The sequence below is a fragment of the Moschus berezovskii genome, chromosome 8, assembly GCF_049115385.1.
Source record: "Moschus berezovskii isolate FMDL1 chromosome 8, NW_MosBer_1.0, whole genome shotgun sequence".
In the NCBI taxonomy this organism is placed as follows: Eukaryota; Metazoa; Chordata; class Mammalia; order Artiodactyla; family Moschidae; genus Moschus; species Moschus berezovskii.
Window position 1 is genome coordinate 56878461 of NC_142467.1, and position 17035 is coordinate 56895495.

Below are 17035 nucleotides of genomic sequence, written 5' to 3' on the forward strand. Positions count from 1 at the left end.
TCAGGTTTTGTACCTTTGCTTAAGTGAGATGAGATGCCAGGAACAGATAATAGAGGCAGTGAATTGAATCAGGGAATCCAGGGAAGCCATCCTCCAGAAAATCAAGACTGAGCCCAGGGAGGGAGGTGGAGTTTTCTTCTTGAAACATACATCTAATCATGTTAACCCTGTTATGGAAAACATCAGCAGCACCCCACAGCACCCCTCCCCAGCCGCTAGAGAATAATAGGTTTGCTTCTTAGAATGGTTTGCAAAGGTTACCAAAAGGTGACTCACTCCAGCCCACTGACTGCCTGCTTCAGACTGACATCCACGTACATTAGGTCCTGCCCCATTGAACCACTCATCGGTCCTCTGACATGCCATGCCTTTCCTCACGCTGTGCCGTCCAAGCATGATACCATTTGTCAGTACCACTTCCTTCCATGCTGCCTCCTCACAGCACTGGAAATTCCACTTACTGTGCAACACCCAGCTGCAATGCTAAGTCTTCCTCCACTGTAGATTTTCATGGTGTCCTCACTCAGAATTCATCCTCTGTGTTGTATGCCCTCATGTGATTTCTTCAGGTCCCTCCTGCGCACTTATTACAATCTGCCTTCCTCCTCTATAATGATGCATTTCCTCACTAAATGGTGAAATTCTTAAAGCTGTAAAAGAATCTGGGCTCTTTTAGTTGTAAACAGTAGAAATGCAATTCAACTAGCTTACACTAAAAGACATTTTGTTGGTTCCCAGAATGTGGAAGTTGAAAATAAGTGGCTGGACCCACACATTGGCTAAATCCAAGAACTAAAATGATGTGAGATTTCCCTCTCTCACCTTTGACTCTGACAGTAAGTATAGTCATAGCAACTTTGGTTTTATCATTCTCACAGTGAGTTTCCAGTGAAACAGGTAAGCTGTTTCCCCAGAAACCGCATGAATCTCCATAGCTAGTGATTCCAAATAGCTTGAAACTCTTTTTCCAGGTCCCTGTTCATCTTGCATCCATCAACGCCCACTTCTGGAACTGCTGTGGGTCCAAGGCATCCTGACTGGGTCATGTCTCCATTTTTGTTTGGTTGATAGCTTTACCAAAATCACATGGATGGATTATCAAATGGAACAAAAGAGGTTCTGCTACTAGAGCACAAAGATGATGGACAAGCAAAATCAGCAGATATCCACTCCAGCTTTTGAATATCATTACCTTGGAAAAAGAGAGGGTTTCCCATGCTCACTAAAAGCACGGGAAAAGGAAAGAAAGAGGGCATGAACCAATGATGGAGAGAGGAGGCAGTGGAAAGGAACCCAGGGATAAGTCTGACCAGTTGGCAGCCTTGCTGGAAACTGGAGAATGGAGCATGAGATCTGTAGGACAGTGTCCTTGGGGAGTTCTTGCTCTGCAAAGGAGCAATAAAAAGCTCTGTCTTGTTTTAAAACAAGAATTCTTACTTTGCAAGTCTTCAAAATAAGGAGTCTCATAAAACTTTATGGATATGGGAAGAAAATTCAGAGTGACTGACTTTAACAGGCAATTAAAATATATTATCTTCAATCTTTTAGGAACCTAATAAAAGTTACAAGAGCTCAGAAAGACAAAAGGAGAGCATGTAACATGTTTTCACCTTCTTATTAAACTTTGACTAACTTACATTTAAGGGAAAAAAAAAAAACAAAGCAAACAGTTCATGAAATAGAAACAGTATTGATTATTTTGTGTCCAAGGTTTACATTTTCCTTCTTGAGTTTTGCTTTTCTCTTTTGTAAAAATTTACATTTTTCCTGCCAACGTTAAGGCAGTCTTGTCTTTGTCTTAATACTTATTTGCCTTTGAACAGTGTGTTCTTAGTCACACTGGGACATGGTCACAGGAAAGGAGAAGCTGAGCCTTTGCACACAGAAACGACACTGGTAAGGCACCAGCCTCACAAGCAGGTTGCTCAGATCTGTGTTCTGAGGAGCAGAGAAATAGCCTCCCTAGTTTCCCAGGGCAAGGGAATTCATTCATGACTTACATCAGTAGAGGAGGATGTTTTCATCACAGACATAATTGGTTGTGTAGGAAATCACACTTGCAATTTGGCCCCTCTGACCTTCAGATACATAAATGTCAGCCCTGCATGAGTTAATTCACCTGCCTACTGTCGTTGTGTGATGCTGGAGAGCCACTATCTGATTCTATTACTACAGGTAGTATCCCAGGTGGATAAAATGCTGTCCTTAGCCTCCGTTATAGCAGAATTTTAAAAGAGAGAAAGGTTTGAGGAGTAAGACTGCTCAAGGGAAAAGAGATTTGACTGAACAAACACAGTGGCCACTTTGAGAATCAAGACACATTCATTTGCAAGCAGTGACCAGGTCACTTCAGACAGCTGGGTGCCAGAGTATTTTAAATAGAATGTACACAGAGAATAGAATGTACAACTGAGAATTTGTAATTCTCAGTTCTAATCAGTTAGGATTAGACTGAAGTAGAAAAGAAGGCTAAAGCAGAATTTTACATCTAAATTATAATTAAAAGGAAGCACAATACCATTCATATTAGGAAGAGACCACGCATCACAACTTTTGAATACAAATCAAACGAACCCCCTGAAACATTATCAGTAATGTCATTGGGAGTAATTAGGCATTAATGGAAATAGTGATCAGTAAATAATGGTAATTATAATGGGCTCAAAAAGTACATGACACTAATGTGAGGTTATATGTATCACATTTTGCCATAGTTTACCAGTCAGTTTTCTTAAACTCTTGAGGATTATCATTTTTCAATAAAGATTTTAACTATTTTCAGTAGATGACCAATTGCAATTTACTCTGACTCTTATTTATAATTACTGTGTTTTGAGCATGTACTGTGTGCTAAGTATTTAAGTGCTCATTATTTTAACAACAGCTCTGCAGGATAGGGTGCCACTATCTCTGCTTTACAGGTTATAAAATGAAACAGAACTTATAGCAGTTCTGTGACTGAAGTTGCCTGGTGGTGATGGAGGTGTGCTTTGAATGTCCCCCAGCTGTGAGGTCCTTTCACTGCACTACACATACTCTCAGGGGTGATTAGTGGGTGTCCTTACCTAACAGATGGAGTCGTGGACCTCTGCACTGCTTCTGGCCTGCCCCACACTGTGGCACTTCTCCATGGAACTCTTTAGTTTTCAGCTCTGTCTTCTTATGGTGATTAATTGAAATAGACAGTTGCCCAGTTTATACATGGCTTTAGGCAAATTATATAATCTGATTGTTCCAAAGTACATCCAGTGACCCAAAAGATTTGAGCAGTAGGAGGCTCATATCTATGGTCATCATTTTCATATATCCTCATTTATATTAAAAGAGAAGTGATAAAAGGATTTGGACAGGTTTGTTCAGTAAGAGCAACATTCACGGTAATAGTGGTTAATATGTATGAAGTGCGTATGTGCCAGGCCTTGAGCTAAGCACTCTATATACAATGTCTTACCTAACCTTCCCAACACTGTGGTAAAGTATTATCTCCACTAGAAAGATTAAAGATTTGAAAGCCTTAAGTGATATGATCAGAGAGTCACAACTGTAAGTGGCCAAACCAGAAATGGGCCAGGACAAAGGAATTCATGGCTTTCTAAGGCAAGGAAGGTAATACAAATAAGTAAAACAGTCCACAAAGGGGTCACAGCAAATGCCAGAGTTCATGCTGGCTTGGCTGCTCAGTTCCACCACTTTGAGACTGTGTAGAAGTGTGTGCCCAGGTCTGCTGATTTTTTTCAAATCAGTAAAGGGGTCGCATAGAGCCGGACACGACTGAGCGATGGAACGGAACGGAACGGAATCTGACTATTTTCAATGTGAAATCTCCTAATTTTAAAATGTCAGCATGTATTTCAAATGTTTTCCTTTAACTGTTTCAAGTACCCAATAACCATATCTGTGGTCTGGAGGAGTCCCTGTCTTCCAGATGCCACCTCTGTTCTAGAGCACGTGTCCTTAGCCCCTGGAGTGCTGTGGTTCCAGTGTCTCCTTAGATCTCTGCAAATATCTATTTCCAGTGCTATCTTTTTTTGTTTTTAAATCTACATCTTCCTCTTCCTTCAATAAATGGAGCATCGTTCCCTGAACACTCTTTTCCCAGGACCAAATTCCCACTGCTCTGGTCATAAGAATGATAAATGTTTCCATCTACAAAGGTACAAGTTCAGTTCAGTTCAGTTCAGTCGCTCAGTCGTGTCCGACTCTTTGCGACCCCATGAATCACAGCACGCCAGGCCTCCCTGTCCATCACCAACTCCCGGAGTTCACTCAAATTCAAATTCATGTCCATCGAGTCAGTGATGCCATCCAGCCATCTCATTCTCTGTCGTCCCCTTCTCCTCCCACCCCCAATCCTTCCTAGCATCAGAGTCTTTTCCAGTGAGTCAACTCATCGCATGAGGTGGCCAAAGTATTGGAGTTTCAGCTTTAGCATCAGTCCTTCCAATGAACACCCAGGATTGAGCTCCTCTAGAATGGACTGGTTGGATCTCCTTGCAGTACAAAGGACTCTCAAGAGTCTTCTCCAACACCACAGTTCAAAAGCATCAATTCTTCTGCGATCAGCTTTCTTCACAGTACAGCTCTCACATCCATACATGACCACGGGAAAAACCATAGCCTTGACTAGACGGACCTTGGTTTGCAAAGTAATGTCTCTGCTTTTTAATATACTATCTAGGCTGGTCATAACTTTCCTTCCAAGGAGTAAGCGTCTTTTAATTTCCTGGCTGCAATCAGCATCTGCAGTGATTTTGTACAAGAGCCAACTTTAATTCAAAGAAATATATGATGCCCTTGAGGGTTCCTTGCCTTTGGACTTGGGAGAGATTAAACAGATACACTTTCCGGGGCAGAATTCCTTCAAAGTTTGGAAACTGTGACCATATGTGTGGTGCCCTCGAATTTTTCATTTTGCTGAAAGCCATCTGCCTCTTGTTATCCTGATGTGCCCAGTCCTGATGGTAGTGCTGTGGCATGAAAATTGGTTCCATCTAGGTTTCCATTTTGGGATCCAAAACTTTGTTTCAATTGACTGAGTCTCCCTTTAGGGTTTTTCCCTAAGACAGCTGGGCTCCCGGCATGCCTAATCATCACCCCATCTTCAGCCAAAGCAGAAGAGGAAAGTTCCACAGGCTTAAAAAGGGTGAGCAGCAGCACTTCATGCATTTATTCTCCTTCCCACTCATGTTATTAATATCTGGGCAGAAATGTGACAATGAGAAGTTTTGATGTGCACAAGGAGGTTGGCTAAGCAAGTTAGCGTTCTCAGTTTAATATAGTACCAACCAATTTGGCTGTGCTGAAAAAAAGGATAGATCCTAAATCTATTTGTAAATAAAGATTTAGATCCTAAATCTATTTTGCACAAAATGACTAAATGCTGGGTTGAATCAACAAATAAGCTACAAAAGAATGTAGAAAACTAAGAGCTGTAATGAAACATTGCTCTCATCTTGGCCTATGGATTTATAAAGGTCGTATTTACAAATGTCTGTCTGGAAGGTAAGAGTTCTTTGGTAGATATAGATAGATAGATATAGATATGCTATTAGAAAAATTGGATTTTAGTAGATTAAAGTACTGTATAATTGGGAGAAGCACTCTAGTTAGGCATGACAGTCATGTTATAACTGAAAGGATGAAAGTATCTGTCTGTACATTTCCACAGCCTTTCTCCTCCTTCCTGTGTGCAAAACAGTTTGGACTTTGCCTACTCTGACCCTGCCTCATCCTCTGCAGAGGGCTTTTCCACTGATGATGCTGAGTTTGGAGACTAGCTGAAGGGGAAAAAGAAAACCAGCAAGAGGAGAGGAATCTCACTCTCTAGAGAACCCTAAGCAGGAGAGAAATAACCTATTGAGAGTCATTTGTGTGGAAAGGCAGAGTGTGGCAATGAGGAAGAGTTGTTAATCAAGAGGGATTACAGAGGCTAAGTGGAGTGATGAGGAAGATGGCTCTGCAGAGAAGAAGAGATGATCCAGAGACTTCTGAGTCCACAGAAGGGAACAGAGAATTTTAATAGTAGTCCCATTTATGTTGTTTGAAAGATGCACAACTTATTAGAATTCCTATTTGATAGCACTTTGAATTTTAAGTTTCTCATGGACTGAACCACGTGGACCATGGTTTTATTAGGGTTACAACTGAAAATAATATTGCCTGTCCACCCCTCCTTTCCTCTTTATCAGGCCCTCTAATTATTTCCAAAGAGACATAGATACTTCACAAAGAAGCACAAACACGTGTGACTGGCCCTTTCAATAAATATAACACTACTCTCAGATTTCAGAATAATTGGCCTCTGAGAACTTAGTCCTCAGGAGTTTACTGTGATTTTTTTCATGGAGAAAGACACCTTTATGACACTTTAAACCTTTTATTCATCCATTTAGTCAATAAGTATTTACTGACCACTTACCATAGGTCTTCCCTTGTGGCTCAGCTGGTAAAGAATCTGCCTGCAATGTGAGAGACCTGGGTTTTGTCCCTGGGTTGGGAAGATCCCCTGGAGAAGGGAAAGGCTACCCACTCCAGTATTCTGGCCTGGAGAATCCCATGGACTGTATAGTCCATGAGGTTGCAAAGAGTCGGACATGACTGATCCACACTACCATGGAGAAGGTACATGTTCTTGATTCTGAGGATATAGTTATTAATACCCCTGTTTCTCACAGAAACTACATTTCATTTTACACATATACTTTTCTAAAGAAAGTGTTTCTATTAAGTACACAAAGCAATGTGAGTGGCAGGTTATGAAGTTGATATTTAAGTAACTGGCAAAATTAAATCATATCTCAGAATCCTCATGCTAGAATTATAGAGAAATAAGAATTATACCAAATACTTCCTCTGTCATCCATTCCAAAATAACTAAACTCAGAGGAAATTAAAAACATTTACCCTCTGCTAACCAGAGCCTGGCATACTTTGAAGAAGCAGGAGACAGGGCTGCAAGCTGAGGTCCATTAGGCCACAGTTGAATCTCAGCTGAATCTGTGTGCTTTGAGCAAGTTGCATAACCTAGGTCTTTCATCACTGACAACATGGAGTTAATAATAGTACCTGATTCATTAGAGGTTTTGTGTGGATTAAATGAGCTAATGTAAAGTATTTAGCTCAATATCTGCTAGAGACTCAGTTATTATTTTTATCTAATTCCTTAAAGAATGGTCTGGAGGAATTCAGATCCTCTTAAGGCAAGACTCTCTTCACAAAAGAAATGAAAATAAGTTATGCATGACAAAGACACTGACAGGTGAAGAGAGATACACTGAGCAACTCAAATAATGATGCATAAGGGTGATGGCAGGTCTGTGCAAGATTTAGAACAGATATAAGAGCAGAGGCTGTGGTTTCTCCACACAGCATGTGCATTTGTGTGGCTGTTATGTGTCTGTATAACCAGAGAAATTATTTCCTATTAACCACAGCTAGCTCTCTGACTACAAATGACAACTTTGACAAGCTTACATCACCAAAGAGACAGCAAGACTCCAGCAGTACTAGTTCTGTGTCCAAGAGCTATTTCCAACTCTTCAGCCCTTTGAAAATTGCCCCCATGGAACAAATTATAATCTGATTGACACAGGCAAACAATGCAAAATGCCAGTGTGGAGCCAGCAAAGTGGTTTCCTAGGCGGAGGGCTCACTGAATGGAGATGCACGTGACATCCCTCTACTCTCGAGGGTTTCTAGTGCTTGGATCGACAGCTTGGCATTTCAGCAAAAATTTCTCTAGTAACAGTTTTCTTGATAGAGCAAGAGGACATCAGTCGTTCTAAGTTCCAGATGGGTCTCCACATTCTTCATGGGGATGTTGCCAGAGGTTAAGCCACCAGGCAGATGGTAATACTGCGTGGTCTCTAAGCTCATCTAATTCTGATGTTCTCCATTCAACTGTAGTTTCGTCTTACTCAGCTCAGTGATGGTCTCGCACTGGGAGACAGAACTCATCTTCTCACTCTGTGTAATTCTTCTTGTCACCAGGAAGCCCAAGGAGGGAAAGCTAATCTGGATTCAAATCCTAGTTCTAGCATATCCATTTCCTCACATGGAAAATAATATCCAGCTAGCAGTGAGGCTTTGAGATCATCTCTTTACACTTACTGAATTCTAACTATTGCTATGATTTATCACTTAGCATCTTTCCCCATCTCTGTATCAGCTTCTTTCTTATCTCTTCTTGCAAGGTTCTTTATAATAGTATTATCAAACAGTGTATAGCAGTGGTTCTTACCATGTGCTTTGAAGGGAAACTGAGTAACATTTTAACTTTGGGCTCATCTTTTTTTTTGACTTCCTGTGTCTCAGTTCTCTGCTGTAGAAAATAAGGAAAATAACAGAAACTACTTCAAAGGTTGTCACATGTGTGCCACATGCAGAGCTTTTATAGTATGAGTTACTTTTATTTTTGATTAGCACTTGGAAATGTCTAACACTGGATCAACACAAAGTCATCAACCAGTCAAGTAGGAGGTTAGAGATGGTACCTAAGCAACAAAGTATCAGATAAAAGAGAAAAGGGAAAATTCATTTTCGATACATCATGCCCAGCCTGAGTGATGAGGAGCAGAGGACAGAAAGCTCTCTCCCAGAGGTTATGGGGCTTCAGATCTCCTCACGACATGTTCCGTGAGGCAAAGGATCATGCCTTGTTTGTCTGGGGACCCTTAGTAATTGGCCCAAAGAAACACTCAGGAAAAGCTGTCGGACTAAATGAATCCAAGACAGAAGAGGAATATAGAGCTTTGAGTTATTGCCAGGCCACCAAACCCTCTGATTTACTTATTTGGCAACCTGGACAACTTACAAATTGGTTACACACAGGGAAGGGCTTCCCTGATGGCTCAGTGGTAAAGAACATGTCTGCCAATGCAGGAGACATAGGCTCGATCCCTGAGTCAGGAAGATCCCCTTGAGAATGAAGTGGCAAAACATCCCAGTTTTCTTGCCTGGGAAATCCCATGGACAGAGGAGCCTGGTGGGCTACAGTCCATGGAGTCCCAAAAGAGCTGGACGTGGCTTAGCAACTAAACAACAATAACAACACACAAGGTAGCCTAAAGCCCTTTACAGCTTGTCAACAGAGTACCTGGAACCACATGCACCTACTCCAGGAGACGTGTAGGTCACACTTCAGGGTCATTAAAGTATCTGGAAAGGTCTGACCAAACAGGCTATCTGTGCAACTTCATACAGCATATGCTCCTGGGCAAGGTTCAATACAAGTAGCCTTTCTGCAGCAAAACCTCTGTTAGATCACTTTTCTGGCAGCAGAGTATCCTCACCAAACGTGGGAATCTTCTCCAAGTGAACTCTCAAAATCCATTTCTCTCTTGTTATGCATCCAATGACCTCCACTGGTGTGAAAAAATGGTATTCTTGTGGCTCAAAAGGGTTTCTCACCCTCCTCCCTGTTCAACGGGAGTCATCCGTTTCTTCTTGTCAGTAGGTCACTTCCCATGTTCATTACAAAACTCTCCTGTAAAGAAGGCAATAGCATATAAAAATAAACCCTCAGAAGCAGAAGTGGCTTGTTGGGTAGCCACCTGGCTTCTCTGAGGTCCTGTTCTAATACTATCCCACCAACAAGCTATTGGGTGGGTGGGCTGTTTAGAACGTCAGCTCTGAAGTTAAGCCTGCCTCAGATCACAGCCTTCCTCCACACCTGCCAATTGGGTTTCCTTTGGCAAATTTCTTAACCTCTCAAAGTTTGCATTTTCTCTCTGAAAAAAGAGGATAAGAATAGTACCTATCTCATAGCATTTAGTGAGGATTTAATACAGTAACATAAGTAAAGCATTTTGAGCAGTCTCTGGTTCATGATAAGAGTGCAATAAAAATTACCTAGAATTTAATTTCTGAGGCCAGTGTGAATTCTTAGCACTGAATGCACGTGTGAAAGAATGAAAAATAGAGCCAAGTTACCTGCAAAACTAAGAGTAAAACTGTTTGGTCATAGCACTCAGCCCATTCTTAGGTACTCCCTCTGATCTTGTTATTCACTAATGTCAGTAGTCAGTTTTAAGAAGGGATTTCTTCTTTTTTTATACTCAAAAATATATAATTCACCCAAGGAATTCTGAAGGTGAATTAAAATACTGCATTTTTATTCACCTTTAACTCTGAATCATTGTCTTTTCATCTAATGGGAGAGGTTGATTCTTTGGTTTAGAGGGTTTAGAAAGAGAGAAGATTTAAGTACTGTGACAATTTAATTCTTATTTTTAAATGTGTCCTTAAATAATATGTCCCTGCTTTCTTGCCTTGGCCCCCAGGAGGCGACTGGCATGGAGTTGTGTTCTTAGTAGAGATTGCTGAGCTGTCAGATGCCAGAGTGGCTTGGGTTGCCTTCTCTTCTTGCTTTTAGTTGCAAATGAAGTCAATTTCTGGGAACCACTCACCACGTATTGACATCTGTGAATGGGGACAGGAAAATAAATGATCGTATAATTATCTTCCATAGAATACAGTGTATAGAATTACATTCCATAGAATACAGAATGTGAGAGTTTCCAGGAGTGAGCTAGAATTACAGTTTGGAACTTTGTCTAGGTCCCTCTGATTCTACATTTTTGCTACTTAGAAGAGAACTTGGAGTGTTTGACTATTAAAGATGGATTCAAAAGCATCTGGTACCCACCATCCTTTGTATTTTTCAAACACAGCAGTGAAACAGGTGAGCCATCTGTATATTCCCAAGGTTCTGCTGCTATGTGCACCAAGGGACAAGGATAAGAGGAAGTCGGTGGTTGAAACACCTGCTGAAAGTTTCCAACAGCAGTATTGGTTAGAGAGGAACACAGAAATTCCTACCAGTGTTTTCCACACAATCTGATACATTCACTTTGTTCAGGCCACAAGGAGGTGAAGGGGAGAAGATGAATGAGGCTCTTTTCTATGCTCTTTTCCCTGGCAGAAGAAACCCACCATTAAAGAATACAGTGTGACTCCCTCTACCCTGAGTAGTTTGGCAAACACACTTTGTAACTAGTGATAGTGCCAACAGTTTGTAGCAGCCTCCACCACAGCAAATCAGCTGTGATATTAAAAAGGAAAACAGCCTGGCAATGTGGAAACTAGCCCATCCAGCAGAATCTCCCCAAACAAGAGGCTTGATTTTGCTGCCCAAATGAGAGCGACAGAACTGATTAATCCTTTATTCCACATATCATTCTTCTCCATCAAATTTTAGTTGTTGATTTGTTAATCTTTTATGTAAAAAGGCAACATTGTGACTATTTAAATAGCCCAAGTGAAGTGAAGATTTGGCAATTGCACAGTAAAATTAAGCCAGCCAAATGAAGAAGAGAAGAAATCAGGTCATGCAAGGTAAAGAAATCTGTTGTTCCCTGAATTTACTGAATTGGCTCCATCTATGATGAAACCGTTTTCTTTTCTGCTTCAGTAACTCAGATAGCCATCTGGATTATTTAATCTGCACAAATAATTTGTCCATATGCTTTCAACCCAAGGTGAATTTTCTTTTCTTTTCTTTTTTTTTCAATATGAATCATCTACAAGACTGAAATTAACAAGGAAATTTCCAACTCTTTCTTGCTGTGCCAGCTCACCCGCATGAACAGCATCAGTAAGAACAGGGATGAGGAAGAGGTTTGCATTTTTAGTTGTTGAGCAAAGTGGTTTCAGATTGGATAGATTCATGTCTCCAGTCCTTGGTGCTCAAATATTGTAGGAGCTCAATAAGCATATGTTTTCTTTAACTCTGCAGAGTTGTAGATGTGCAGGCTCTTCTTCTATGAGCTGAGGCCCATGGCTAAGGAATCGTGAAAAGACCAGGAGCTAATAGAAGCAAAGGAGAGGCCAGTGATCACTGGGCTCTTGATCTCTTCACCAGAACTTTGTGTAAGAAAGAGAGTCACAGCTAGTACCATACTGCTCTGTCAAACAACTGATTGTATCGCCTTGGGCACTAACTCTCTGAGAGCTTCTAGGTTGGCAAACACATCACTATGCCAGGAGGGTGGCATGCCTGGAGAGGGCGTGGGAGCTCTGAACCCCCCTCCCATCTCTTTCATCTAGTTGACCCTGAGCTCTTTCCACCCACCCCTACCTTGCCTTATGCATCTCTTCCATTTGGGTATTTCTGAGTTGTATTCTGTATGATAAAATGACAAGTGTAAGTTAAGTGTTTTTCTGAGTTCTATGAACCATTTCACTGAATTAGCAGATCTGAGGGGAGTCATGGCAACCTTCAAATTTGTAGACAGTCAAGCAGAATGCAGATAGCCTGGGCACCCTGTTTGTGGCCCGTGTCTGAAGTGGTCCTGTGGACTGAACCCTTAACCTGTGGGATTTATGCTAATTCTGAGTAGTGTCAGAGTGAAATTGAGTTGTAGGACTATAACATACCTATAAAACCACTTATAATTGAATAAACATATTCCTCAGTAGCTCAATACTGAATGAGATAGTTTGGCAACTTAACATTTTTCTATATGGAAGCTTAGGGAAATAGGCTACTTATCTTGTGATAATGTGCCGAGTGTGAGGAAACACAAGGAGAAATTTCCATTTTAGTTTCCACATATGTAAAATGAGCATCATATTGGTATCTACCTCATGAGGTCGATGTGGGAATTAGATGCAATATCGTCAGTAAAGTGCCAGTACAATGTCTGGCACAAGAAGCCCTCAGTAAGCAGGAATGATAACTACCGCTTGTTGAGCACTTACTGAACACCAGACATTCCTGGAACTTTACAAACATAGATTGAAGGGTGTGTGAGAATCCTATGAAGTAGATGTTGCTATACCTATGAAACAATAAGAAGAAAAACAAATGGTAAATAAAGGTAGGTTACTTGGTAGCTTCTTCTGATACAATCAACAATCAGTTAATAGACAACTGTTGGGCACAGTGCTTATTGGATGTGGGTTCTGGGCACCCTGGGATGTAATCTTAGCTTTTCTCCTTGCAGTCAGGTGACCTTGGAAAAATAACCTCACTGGGTCTCAATTGTCATATCTGGAAATTGGGGCTAATAATCATAGCTAATAAAGTTGTTGTGAGGCTAATTTGACAATATAAATGACACATGTTGGGCCCACAAGGTGCTGATAATAACTCCAGTTCAAAACAGGCTGTTGTTTTGAATCCCTGTACACTGCACTCACAAGCTGGGTGACCTTGGGCAGGTCACTTAACCTCTCAAACCGGTGTCTTTATCTGTGAGACAGAGAGGCTATAGTGAGGACTGAACAGGTTAAAATACAGAGTTCTTATCTGGTAAGTGTTCAGTAAATAAATGAGCCTGTTTATAGACATGTTGTTCAGTTGCTCAGTCATGTCTGACTATTTGTGACCCTATAGACTGTAGCATGCCATGCTTCCCTGTCCTTCACCATCTCCTGGAGTTTTCTCTGACTCAAATACACTGAGTCAATGATGCCAGTCAACCATCTCATCCTTTGTTACCCCCTTCTCCTTCTGCCCTCAGTCTTTCCCAGAATCAGGGTCTTTTCCAGTGAGATGGCTCTTTGCATCAGGTGGCCAAAGTATTGGAGCATCAGCATCAGTCTTTCCAATGAATATTCAGGGTTGACTTCCTTTAAGATTGACTGGTTTGACTTCCTTGAGGTCCAAGGGACTCTCAAGAGTCTTTAGCACAACAATTCAAAAGCATCAATTCTTTGGTGCTCAGCCTTCTTTATGGTTCAACTGTCACATCCTTACATAACTACTGGTAAAACCATAGCTTAGTAAAACCGTAGCTTTGACCGTATGGACCTTTGTATCAGTTTTTATGTAATTGACAGGGCCAAGCAGGAGACAGTATCAGACTGAGATCGCAGGCAGACAAGTCTCTGAGGGCTTCAAGGAGACAGAGGCTGAGCACTGAGTGATGGACAGAGAGTAAGTCTGAGTTGAGCCTCGAGTTCAGTTCAGTGCATAGTTTGCTAGTGCGTTAGGCTCTGTACTGGGCTCCAGATATTAAAACGTGAATTATGGGCATTCCCAGTCTGGGAGAGCTGTCTGTCTGGTGGGGTAGATGGATGAGGAAGCATCTATGACAGTGTACCAAGTTTTACACTAGAGAAAGGCTCACAACAAGAAGCCACGTAAGAATGATGGGAGCAGTGGCATGTACCTGGGGAAAATGGCAGGAGGCTCAGAGGAGGTCAAGGAGAAAACTGGGTGAAGAACTTAACTGTCATGCTCTCTAGAAAGAACCCAGATGCCTGCAGACATGAGAGACAACGCTGTAAAAATATTTGAGGATTGTTTGAAAGGGGCTTAGATCCGATTGTTGATCTTGTGTTCTTCCATTTTGTCAACTGTAACTGCAGTGTCCCAGGTATTCCTTGTTTTCTAAACTTTAACTAAACTAGGGTTCTCTGGGTTCCAAGCTAAGACCTTCCATCTCTGCCCTTTTGTATTAAGTAAGACATTTTACGGCAAGTGACTGAACCCTATTCAAACTACATTAAGCAAAAAATGAAACTGATTGTCCTACTTAACAGGAAATTCAAGAAATCCAACAATGTTTCTAATTTAAAGCAGATCTAGGGCCTCCAACTAGATAACCATGTGCCCACTTCCCCTCATTGTTCAGCTCAGTTTTTCTCCCTATTGGCTATTTTCTCAAGGAGGCTCTTCAGATTAGCAACCCCCAAAGCAAGTTACTTTTTTTATCAGTAGTTTCTACAGAAGTTGCCAGGATATTTTCATTGCCTTGCTTTGGGCAGATGACCATCCCTGAACCAATCACCATTGACTAGAGGGATGGAGTATTCTGACTGGCTGGGCATAGCCCGAAAGCCATTGGGTGGGATCCATGATACTCAAACTGAATGAACTGACAGTAGAAAAGAAGTGGTTCCACAAAAACATGATGAGCTGAGAGAAACGTCTATCTATACAGTGTCCTTTAAAGGAAGAAGGAAGTAGATGGAAGGGGGAAAGGGTCATTTCTGTACAACAAGTATCTCCAGCTCAGTCAATGCAATCATGGATCTGTTGTCACTTTCATTATGGATTGAATTATTTTGACTTTTAAAACTATTTTATCTCCCATTTTTAAAAATTCCAACTCTTTTATTCTTACACCTCTTGTTCTTGATTTTCATAGTTTTATAGTCATTTCATGAAAAAATAAGTTTGGTAAATATTTTACGAAGAGGTTTTCCCTCTACCTAGACTAGCAGTGGCTGTGTGTAATTTGGACGGCTCAGTGTATCCCTTTTGGTTCTTAAAGCTGCACCAGTTTGTAATGCCTGCAGTATTTCTACCAAAGGGTAATAGCCGTGGTTTATTCAGATGTTGAGCACTGGGGTTTCTGACCTGAAGTTTGATCTCTCTCTATTTCATCTCTATGTCTCCCTCTCTACCTTTGAATATAGATGTGATAGTGTGTTTACATAGAAGCAAAGAATATTCTCTTAACACAGACCCAAATATCCTGGGACACATGGACTTTTTGTCCTTTTGAAAGAGACAGAATATCTGGACATGTTTTCAGCTTTTCTCCATGTACCCAAACATTTTTCCTTTTTGTTTTATTTGCTGATAGTTGGCTTTGACTTTTCAACCAGCTCACTTGTTCCAAAGAAGGGCACTAGATGCCATGAAAGTGAAGTGAAAGTGAAGTTGCTCAGTCATGTCCAACTCTGTGAGACTCCATGGACTGTAGCCTACCAGGCTCCTCTGTCTGTGGTATTTTCCAGGCAAGAGTACCAGAGTGGGTTACCATTCCCTTCTCCAGGGGATCTTCCTGACCCAGGGATTGAATCCTGGTCTCCCGCACTGAAGGCAGACACATTACCCTCTGAGCCACCAGGGGAGCCACTGCTGCTGCTGCTGCTAAGTCGCGTCAGTCATGTCTGACTCTGTGCGACCCCATAGATGGCAGCCCACTAGGCTCCCCCGTCCCTGGGATTCTCCAGGCAAGAACACTGGAGTGGGTTGCCATTTCCTTCTCCAATGTGTGAAAGTGAAAAGTGAAGTCACTCAGTCGTGCCTGACTCTTAGTGACCCCATGGACTGCAGCTTACCAGGCTCCTCTGTCCATGGGATTTTCTAGGCAAGAGTACTGGAGTGGCTTGCCATTGCCTTCTCCGAGGGAAGCCACTAGACACCATGAAAAGCCTTAAAAAGTAGAACTATATAGCACAGTTTAACTTTTTTCTCCCACTGTCCTTCCATTGTAATTGTTTAAAGGTTGGAATCCCTTAGCTGTCACCACTCTCTCTTCAAGTTTGATAGTATGAATTTGCGGTACCATCAATTCTCAAAGTCTTGTTTTTCCACCCATTCAAGAGCTTCTGCCCCGCTATCCTAACCTAAAAGAGTTTATATTTAATAATTGAAGGAGCTAAAAACCCTTCCTATGTGAATCTACAAAAATCTACAACCCCCAAAGCCTCAAGACCATAGGCTTAACCAGTAGAGTTGCCTCCAGAAATCTCATTTGGATATGAAGTAGGTTCTATAAATCGTTCTGCTGCTTTCGGCTTGCAGGGAAGTCTTCTGAGTTTTGTCCTGTGGCCATGCATGGTCCTGGCCAGCTTACACATGTGAATTAAGTTCCTCTAAGAGCACTGTGTTGAATAAGCACACTCTAGGCGATTGTGACCAAAGTGTGTTTCTCCTGAATTGCATTCATTGCAGTTCTTCACTCAGAAAAATGGTTGCAGAGCAGAGAAGCTGAGCTGAAGAAACAACTCTAGGATAAACCCTACCAGACATTATTTTGACAGCTTAAGAGCTGCCATGGGGTCCATCATGTGGTCAGGCTTCTGATGGGTTGTCTAGACACCTGGCCATCCAAGCTTCTATTTTTCCCTGATTCATGGTAGGTTCTAAAAGTCTTTATTTATAACCGAAAGAAACTTCTACACACACACACACACTGCAGGAAGAAGAGGGTAAAAAAATTTCAAGGAATTTTAATAAATGTTGTTAATGGACATGGTGCTTCCCACAGTTCTCCAAGCTCTGTGTAAATGGTTTAATATTTTCATCTAGTCAACAAATTTTCTGCAGAGAGAAGAGAGTTTAAACATCTTATTT